Genomic DNA, 11,315 nt, shown 5'->3' with positions numbered 1-11,315 from the left:
TCAATCAGGTTCTATACAATTTAAAATGCATTTATTTAATCTGAAAAACTGCTATTTACTTCGTCTGACTCAGACACAGCAGATTCATTAGAGAATTTTTTAGCAGTAAAATGTTCAAATTTCACTACTGACAACACAGTAATTCACATGTGAACCCCTGATTCAGAGAAAGGACATTTTAATTCTATTTATTCTGATTTTGTCAGTATTTAATAATAATTCACCTTCCAGTTACCTCAGTCAAAGGTATCACACTTGTCCAACTTACCCCAAGACAGAGACAAGACAGAGTCCAAATGTGTCCGAGACAGATTTTACTCGACTAATACAACATGGTTTGAAACTTTCACAGTGAAACTTTCATGAAATATATCAAGCTCTTATTTCAGAAAATGAGAAAATTCAGCTTTAACTGATAGAGGCCCTGTGAGTTTATGCTTGCTGTAGTTAGTTACAATCATGGGGAACTATTCAATGCATGTGGTTTGACAAATATGTGCCCTTCGGTAAAAAGGCTATTGAATTTTTTGCTAATAAAATATTAATTAGAATTCAATGCAGCACTTCCTTCATATTTTGCTTGCTGAAGATAGTTACAATAATAGGGTACTCTTCAATGCATTTGGTTTGACAAATGTGGGCCCTTCGGTAAAAAAGCTATTGAATTTTTGTGAATAAAATATTTATTATAATTGAACCCAACACTTAATTCAAATTCTGCTTGCTGTAGTTAGTTACAATAGTGAGGAACTACTCAATGCATGTGGTGTGAAAAATGTGGGCCCTTTGTTAAAGAAGATATTGGATTTTTTTTTTTGTGAATAAAAAAATGTAATTTAACCCAACACTTAATTCAAATTCTGCTTGGTGTACTTATATACAATAATGGGGAGCTATTCAATGTATGTGGGTTGGCCAATGTGGGCCCTTTGGTAAAGAAGCTATTGAATTTTTTGTTGATGAAATATTAATTATAATTCAACCCAAGACTTAATTCAAATTCTGCTTGCTGTAGTTAGATACAAAAATAGGGCACTATTCAATGCATGTGGTTTGACAAAAGTGGACCGTTCAATAAAGAAAATATAGAATTTTTTGAAAGTGAAATAAATTATAATTCAATGCAGCAGTTACTTCACATTCTGCTTGCTGTAATTAGTTACAATAAAGGGGAACTATTTAATGTATGTGAATTGACCAAAGTTTGCCACTTTGGTAAAGAAGCTATTGCATTTTTGTTAATAAAATATTCATTATTTATTATTTATTATGATTTTGCTTGCTGTAGTTTGTTATTTAAATAGGAAATGATCCAATGGATGTGGTTTGGCAAATGTGGGTGGTTTAGTGAAGAAGCTATTGAATTTTTTATTAATGAAATATTAATTATAACTCAACCCAAGACAATTCAAATTTTGCTTGCTGTACTTAGTTACAGTTTTGAAGAACTATTAAATGCATGTGATTTGACAAACGTGGACCCTTTGATAAAGAAGATATTGAATTTTTTGTATGTAAAATATTCATTATAACTCAACACAGCAGTTACTTCACATTCTGGTTGCTGTATTTATTTACAATAATAGGGAAATATTCAATGCATGTGATTTGACAAACTTGGGCCCTTGGATAAAGAAGCTATTTAATTTTTGTTAATAAAGTCTTAATTATAATTCAACACAGCACTTACTTCAATTTCAGCTTCATGTGTTTAGTTACAATAATGGGGACCTATTTAATATATGTGGTTTGACAAATGTGGGCCCTTTGGGAAAAAAAAACCTATTAAATTTTGTGCATGTGAAATATTAATTATAATTCTACTCAACACTTAATTCAAATTCTGCTTGTTGTATTTAGTTACAATAACAGGGAGCTATTAAATGCATCTGGTTTGACAAAGTCGGGCCCTTTGACAAAGAAGATATTGAATTTTTGGTACGTAAAATATTAATTAAAATTCAATGCAGCAGTTACTTCACATGCTGCTTGCTTAATTTAGATACAATAATGGAGTACTATTAAATGCATGTGTTGTGACAAATGTGGGCCCTTAGGTAAAGAAGCTATTGATTTTTTTGTTAATGAAATATAAATTATTATTCAAGCCAAGACTTAATTCAAATCCTGCTTGCTGTATTTAATTACAACAAAGAAGAACTATTGTGGATTCACAAAGGTGGTCCCATCGATAAACAAGCAATTTAATTTTATGTGGCTAAAAAATTTATTATAGTTAAATGCAGCACTTAATTCAAATTCTGCTTGTTGTATTTAGTTTTAATAATGGGGATCTATTCAATGCATGTGGTGTGACAAATGTGATCCCATTGCTAAAGAAGCTATTGATTTGTTGTAAGTGTTACGACCCATCTAGGGTAGGCCGCAACATAAAAGTGTCTCCCCCAACTTGCCATTACCAACCCGCCAGACCAATCACACAAACATGTATTACTAGTCTCATGAGTTCTATTATGGATTGTGGAAGTGTAAGCTTCAGGAGTGGTCTCAGCCAAAAGACCAAAGAAAATTACACCTCCCCAAATCAAGTAACACCTAAACAGAACAAAAGGGTAACACTTTACATTAAGGGTCGCTAATCAATCATTAAATATATAACAATCAACTATTAGTTTCCCATTATTTAGTTATTAGTTAACTCTTCATTAAGCATTAGCTATTACTTAGTAATTGATTAAGCACTTATCAATTAGTAATTAAGTACACTGTTGGTTGATAAGTTAGTTTGTGGCTTACTTACTCATTATCTGTGTGCTAGTTGCTGCTTATTACATTGTTAATTAACTAATAAGTATTTTTCTTCATATAAAGAAGTAACGTGATAACTTACTAGCACCTATGTGTTAATCCCGCTAATTATCTGTTAATTAACTTTCCATCACCTCCATATATTCAGTTGCTTCACTTTTCTTACTTTGGTTCATTAAAGATGCTTATGGTCACATCTGACCGTAAGATGAGCGCACACAAATTCATGGACGGTTTTGTTATTCATCACGTTCATCTTGGCATATCTGTACTCAAATCTGGTAGGAGTGCATGTAAATTTGGGCATAAATGCTGGATTTGTGGCTAATTAACCAAAACTATTATCAACATAATCTGTAATAGCAAAAATAAGAACAACAATAGAAAATATCAATAATACAAATTTGTGTGCATGACAGTCCAGTACAAAAGTGGATGTACTTACTTTACATGTACATTGATATAAACAAGTGCTGCAACTATTTCATGTTCCATTTAAAAGACACATTACACTGTGCTTTTGTTTCATACTACTGACTCACAAACAAAGCTTCGGTCATACACTGCAATAATACAGCGTTTATTTTAGGGAATTAATTACACTAAACAATCACTCTACTATGTTAACAACACAGAGTATTTAGTTTTATTTCACATTTTATTTTTTCCAGTTGTTTTCATTTTAATACTATTAAGTTTGGTCAGCAGGGGAGGAGTGCACTCACTGCTGGACATCAAACTCCACCCATGAGCACAGCCATTAGCTTTCATGCCAAACACTGCCATTTTATTGGCTGGCTACTGAAACATCTGCATGAATTAGTGTGTGATTCATGTAAACGATATGTAAATGAGGTGCTGGTAGGCTGGCTTCATGCACTGAAGCTAATTTATCATTTATCAAATCTCCACTTATTTCCACATTGTACGAAATTGTTATGAATCAGACGCAGAGCAGTTCATACCTTATAAAAGGCAAAAAAAAACGTGTTCTTTTTTTTACGTAACATTGATGATTAATGGCCATTAAATCTTTACATTTTGACAATTAATTACTTCTTAAATTCCACTTAATCAACCATTCATTGCTTCTTAAATTCCTCTTACTTAATCATTAATTACTGCTTTTGTGTCCCTCCAAGTTAAGTGCCAACACAAAAGCAGTAATTAATAACAAAGTAAGAGGAATTTAAGAAGCAATGAATGGTTGATTAAGTGGAATTTAAGAAGTAATTAATGGGCAAAATGTAAAGATCTAATGGCTATGGGCCCTTCTCACAAAGAGTCGCGATTACGTCCGGATTAAGCATTAGCAGTGAACTATAATGCTCAAATACTGAGCTACAACAGACATATGTTAGTTTTCGTGCACTATCGTGACAAAAAGTGAGAATAGGAAGTGAATCGAAGCACTGATTTAACTGTAAACACAGCTAAAATGCTGTGTGTGGTGTAGCCCTGCTTACTACTGCTGCAGCTGCTCACATCAAGCAGTGTCTCTGTAGTTGTACAACATGCCAGTGATTTCTGTAATATTTTTGTTTTCAAAAGAAATTAAAGTTCTTCTGTGTAGTATGAATTTGGTAGACATTGTTTAGCTGTAGCTAGCTAGCAATGCTAGAAGCCATTTCTAACTGCAGCTGTATTCCCAAAATAAGGAAGCTAGTTAGCTTTCATTAGCTGCTGCCACCAGCCGGCTAACGTGGAGCAGGTTCTGTGACACATTTAGCTACATGATGGCAGCGACTTCTGACATAAACACAAACAAAAACTTTTACATGTAAAGTCTATTTGATAGACATCGTTTAAACTGTATTAGCTTACGGTAGGCTAGCAGGCTACAGTCGCTAATTAGCTAGCCTACCATTAGCAGTTTGAGGAGCACCAGCTTCGTATGAGCATCAAACTTTAAAGCTAACTTAGTTCTAACGCTAGCTATGTTAGCGATCTGCCAAACAGCATTATTCTTATAGTGTCATGGCAATTTTTGAAGCAGCACTTCAGAAAACATCCACCTTTCATTGCTCAGTCAAAAACGCGACTCCTAGCTGAAAAAAAACATCTGAAAAAGCTGCTTCACGTTAGCCGGGCTAGTTTGGTTAGCAGTAGCTTCTAGCCAGTATAGCTAGCTTAATATAAACAAAGTCTATAACATTCATGCTACATATAAAAGTTCTTCTTTCTTTTTAAAAAACAGAATATTACCGAAATCGCTGGCGTGTTGTACAAAGACACAGAGACGGCTTGATGTGAAGCAGCTGCAGCAGAACTGCAGTAAAAACAACATACAGCATTTCAGCTCTGTTTACAGTTAAATCAGAGCTTCCGTCCACTTCTTACTCTCACTGTCACAACCGTGCAGGAAAACTAAAATACAGCTGTTGTAGCTCAGTGTTTAAGCGTTACAGTTCACTACTAAACATTTTGACATCGCGTCTGCAGTAGCTATATGGAGAGGGAGTTTTACCCTGCTAATGCTTAAACCGGAAGTAATCACGAATCTTGTGAAAAGGGCCCAATAATCATCAAAGTTACGTAAAAAAAAAAGAACACTTTTTTTTTTGCCTTTTATAAGGTATGAACTGCTCTGCGTCTGATTCATAACAATTTTGTACGATGTGGAAACAAGTGGAGATTTGAGCATAAATGATAAATCAGCTTCAGTGCATGAAACCAGCCTACCAGCACTTCATTTACATATCGTTTACATGAATCACACACTAATTCATGCAGATGTTTCAGTAGCCAGCCAATAAAATGGCAGTGTTTGGCATGAAAGCTAATGGCCGTGCTCGTGGGTGGAGTTTGATGTCCAGCAGTGAGTGCACTCCTCCCCTGCTGACCAAACTTAATAGTATTAAAATGAAAACAACTGGAAAAAATAAAATGTGAAATAAAACTAAATACTCTGTGTTGTTAACATAGTAGAGTGATTGTTTAGTGTAATTAATTCCCTAAAATAAACGCTGTATTATTGCAGTGTATGACCGAAGCTGTGTTTGTGAGTCAGTAGTATGAAACAAAAGCACAGTGTAATGTGTCTTTGAATGGAACATGAAATAGTTGCAGCACTTGTTCATATCAATGTGCATGTAAAGTAGGTACATCCACTTTTGTACTGGACTGTCATGCACACATATTTGTATTATTGATATTTTCTACTGTTGTTCTTATTTTTGCATTTACAGATTATGTTGATAATAGTTTTGGTTAATTAGCCAAATATCCAGCATTTATGCCCGAATTTACATGCACTCTTACCAGATATGAGTACAGATATGCCAAGATGAACGTGATGAATAACAAAACCGTCCATGAATTTGTGTGCGCTCATCTTACGGTCAGATGTGACCATAAGCATCTTTAATGAACCAAAGTGAGAAAAGTGAAGCAACTGAATATATGGAGGTGATGGAAAGTTAATTAACAGATAATTAGCGGGATTAACACATAGGTGCTAGTAAGTTATCACGTTACTTCTTTATATGAAGAAAAATACTTATTAGTTAATAAACAATGTAATAAGCAGCAATTAGCACACAGATAACGAGCAAGTAAGCCACAAACTAACGACAAACTAACTTAACTAACAGTGTACTTAATTACTAAAAGATAAGTGCTTAATCAATTACTAAGTAATAGCTAATGTTTAATGAAGTTAATTAATAACTAAATAATGGGAAACTAATAGTTGATTATTATATATTTAATGATTGATTAGCGACCCTTAATGTAAAGTGTTACCAACAAAAGAAACAAAAATACAAATACATGACTTAACTCCCTCAACAAAAACAAAAACAAACCCCCAAAAAAGTAAGGCTACACCCCTACAGCTTCGAATCTAGAATTCTAAGTCTCTTAAGAAAAGGCTTCACATACCAGCACAGTGGACAGTTTAACAGAATACGAGACAATAGACTAGCAAACAAAAAAAAGTAAGCCCAATTACTCCGTGTTGGAACTTCTTGGTCTGGCTGGTCTGGTGACAACGTCAAGGGAAGGAGGAGGAGCCATGAAGAAATCAGTCAACAGGCTTATAAGCTCTTGCCCAGATGTCAGCACAGCCAATCGGCGTGCACCATTACACCTCAATAAGCAGCAACAACTGGCGGAGATGATAGACGGGAGAGTAAAAAGCTGACGAGACCGGAAGCCTGTGCAAGAGAGGAGATAGAGGGAAAAAAAAAACGTGTAAACAATACGTCGGTAGACGGAACATACAGAAACACATGCAAGCCAAGACATATACATCGCAATGCCGTGCCTAAATTAATCTGTGAATATTATTTTTTAAATTGGAAAACGATCGATCGCGTTGGATTATAGAGTGACCTAACGCAGAAACACATGAAAGCCAAGACACATATATCGCACTACCACGCCATAATTAATCTGAGGTTATTATTTTTATAGTTGCAAAGCGATCGACCACTGTGGATAATAGGTGGATGTAACGCAGAAACACATGGAAGCCAAGACATATAGATCGCACTACCGCTTCAAAATTAATCTGTGATTATTATTTTTGGAGTTGCAAAGACATCGAACGCTGTGGATAATAGAGGGACCTAACGCAGATACTCATAAAAGCCACGATATAGACATCGCACTACCACGCCTAAATCAATCTGTGATTATTATTTTTATAGGTGCGAAGCGATCGACCACTGTGGATAATTGGTGGACATAACGCAGTTACACGTGAAAGCCAAGACATATACATCGCACTACTTCGCCTAAATTAATCTGGGAACATTAATTTTGTAGTTGCAAAGCGATCGACGTCTGTGGATAATAGAGGGACCTAACGCAGATACACTTGAAATCCAAGACATATACATCGCACTACCTCACCGAAATTAATTTGTGAATATTACTTTTGTAGGAGCAAAGCGATCGACCACTGTGGATAAAATAGGAGCGTAATGCAGATACACATGAAAGCCCAAACATATACATCACATTTCCACGCATAAATTAATCTGTGATTATTATTTTTGTGTTGTTGCAAAGCGATCAATCTCTGTGGATAATAGAGGGACCTAACGCAGAAACATATGAAAGCCAGGACATATACATCGCACGACCACGCCTAAATTAATCTGTGAATATTATATTCAAAGGAGCAAAGCGATTGACTGCTGTGGAAAATAGATGGACGTAACACAGTTACACTTGTAATCCAAGACATATACATCGCAAAACCTCGCCTAAATCAATCTGTGATTATGGTTTTTGTGTTGTTGCAAAGCGATCGACCGCTGTGGATAACAGAGGGACCTAACGCAGTTACACATGAAAGCCAAGATATATACATCACACTACCACGCCTGAATTAAGCTGTGAATATTATTTTTGTGTTGTTCCAAAGCGATCGACCTCTGTGGATAATAGAGGGACCAAACGCAGAAACACATGAAAGCCAAGACATATACATCGCACTACCACGCGTTAATTAATCTGAGATTATTATTTCTGGAGTTGAAACGCAATCGAACTCTGTGGATAATAGGTGAACGTAATGCAGTTACACTTGAAAGCCGAGACAAATACATCGCACTACCACGCCTAAACAAATCGGTGAATATTATTTTTATAGTTGCAACACGATCAACTGCTGTGGATAATAGAGGGACCTAACGCAGAAACACATGAAAGCCACGATATAGACATTGCATTACCTCGCCTAAATAATTCTGCGAATAATATTTTTGTGTTGTTGCAAAGCGATCAATCTCTATGGATAATAGAGAGACTTAACGCAGTTACACTTGAAAGCCAAGACCTATAGATGACACTAGCTCACCTAAATTAATCTGTGATTATTATTTTTGGAGTAGCAAAGCGATCGAACTCTGTGGATAATAGGTGGAAGCAATGCAGTTACACATGAAAGCCAAGACATACACATCGCACAAGCACGCCATAATTAATCCATGAATATTATCGTTCTAGCAGCAAAGCGAAGGACCTCTGTGGACAATAGGTCGACGTAACGCAGATACACATGAAAGCCAAGACATATAGATCGCACTACCACGCCTAAATTAATCTGAGATTATTATTTTTGAGTTGCAAAGCGATCGAACTCTGTGGTTAATAGAGGGACCTAAAGCAGTTACACATGAAAGCCAATACACATACATCGCACAACCACGCCTAAACAAATCTATGAATATTGTTCTTTTACTTGCAAAGCGATTGACATCTGTGGATAATAGAGGGACCAAACGCAGAAACACATGAAAGCCACGATATAGACATTGAACTACCTCGCCTAAATCAATCTGCAAATAATATTTTTGTGTTGTTGCAAAGCGATCAACCTCTGTGGATAATAGAGACACCGAAGGCAAATACTATTATAATTATAATTAATCCATGAATATTATCGTTCTAGCAGCAAAGCGAAGGACCTCTGTGGATAATAGGTCGACGTAACGCAGATACACATGAAAGCCAAGACATATAGATCGCACTACCTCGCCTAAATTTATCTGTGATTAGCATTTTTATAGTTGCAAATCGATCAACCACTGTGGATAATAGAGCGACCTAACGCAAATGCACATGGAAGCCACGATCCAGTCAGCGCACTACCACGCCTAAATCAATCTGTGAATATTATTTTTGTGCTGTTGCAAAGCGATCGACCCCTGTGGATAATAGAAGGAGCTAACGCAGATACAAATGAAAGACAATACACATACATCGCACTACCACGCCTAAACAAATCTATGAATATTGTTTTTTTTTTAGTTGCAAAGCGACCGACCTCTGTGCATACTGGAGGGACCTAACGCAGAAACCCGTGAAAGCCACGATATAGTTATCGCAGTACCACGCCCAAATCAATCTACCAATATTATTTTTGTGTTTCTGCAAAGCGATCGACCTCTGTGGATAATAGAGGGACCTAAAGCTGTTACAATTGAAAGCCAAGACATATAGATCGCACTACCAAGCTTAAATTAATCTGTGATTATTATTTTTGGAGTTGCAAAGCGATCGACTGCTGTGGATAATAGAGGGAGGTACTGCAGATACACATGAAAGCCAATACACATAGATCGCACTACCACGCCTAAACAAATCTATAAATATTGTTGTTTTTCTTGCAAAGCGATTGACCTCTGTGCATAATAGAGGGACCAAACGCAGAAACACATGAAAGCCACAATACAGAAATCGCACTACCTCGCCTAAATTCATCTGAGAATATTTTTTTTTTTTGTTGTTGATTCAAAAACTCTGTGGATAATAGAGAGACCTAACCCAGATACACATGAAAGCCAAGGTATATAGATCGCACAACCTCGCATGAATTAATCTGTGATTATTATTTTTACAGTTGCAAATCGATGAACCGCTGTATACAATAGAGGGACCTAACCCAGTTAGACTTGCATGCCAAGACATATAAATCGCACTACCTCGCCTAAATTAATATGTGAATATTATTTTTATAGTTGCAAAACGATCAGCTGTTGTGGATAATAGAGGGACCTAACGCAGAAACCCATGAAAGCCACAATATAGACATCGCACTACCTCGCTTAAATTCATCTGTGAGTATTATTTTTGTGTTGTTTCAAAGCGATCAAACTCTGCGGATAATAGAGAGACCTAACCCAGATACACACGAAAGCCAAGACATATACATCGCACCACCTCGCCTAAATTAATGTCAATATTATTTTTATAGGTGCAAAGCGACCGACCACTGTGGATAATAGATGGACGTAACTCGTTACACTTGACAGCCAAGATATAAACATCACACTACCACGCCTGAATTAATCTGTGAATATTATTTTTTTTGTTGTTCCAAAGCGATTGACCGCTGTGGATAATAGAAGGACCTAACGCAGATACACACGAAAGCCACAATACAGTCATCGCACTACCACGCTTAAATCAATCTATGAATGTTATTTTTGTGTTGTTGCAACGCGATCGACCTCTGTGGATAATAGAGGGACCTAAAGCAGTTAAACTTGAAAGCCAAGACATAAAGAAGGCACTACCTCGCCTAAATTAATCTGTGACTATTATTTTTGGAGTTACAAAGCGATCGAACTCTGTGGATAATAGGTAAAAGCAATACAGTTACACTTGAAAGCCAAGACAAATACGTTGCAATACCACGCCTAAATTAATCTGAGATTATTATTTTTGGAGTTGCAAAATGATGGACCTCTGTGGATAATAGAGGGACCTAACGCAGATACACATGAAAGACAAGACACATACATCGCACTAGCACGCGATAATTAATCTGTGAATATTATCGTTCTAGCTGCAAAGCGATGAACCACTGTGGATAATAGGTCGACGTAACGCAGTTACACTTGAAAGCCAAGATATAGATATCGCACTACCACGCCTAAATTAATCTGTGATTAATATTTTTGGAGTTGCAAAGCGATCGACCTCTGTGGATAATAGAGGGACCTAAAGCAGTTAAACTTGAAAGCCAAGACAGATAGATCGCATTACCTCGCCTATATTAATCTGTGATTAATATTTTTGGAGTTGCAAAG

Source organism: Colossoma macropomum, unplaced genomic scaffold (assembly GCF_904425465.1).
Source record: "Colossoma macropomum unplaced genomic scaffold, Colossoma_macropomum, whole genome shotgun sequence".
Classification (NCBI taxonomy): domain Eukaryota; kingdom Metazoa; phylum Chordata; class Actinopteri; order Characiformes; family Serrasalmidae; genus Colossoma; species Colossoma macropomum.
Note: the sequence above shows the minus strand (reverse complement) of the source record.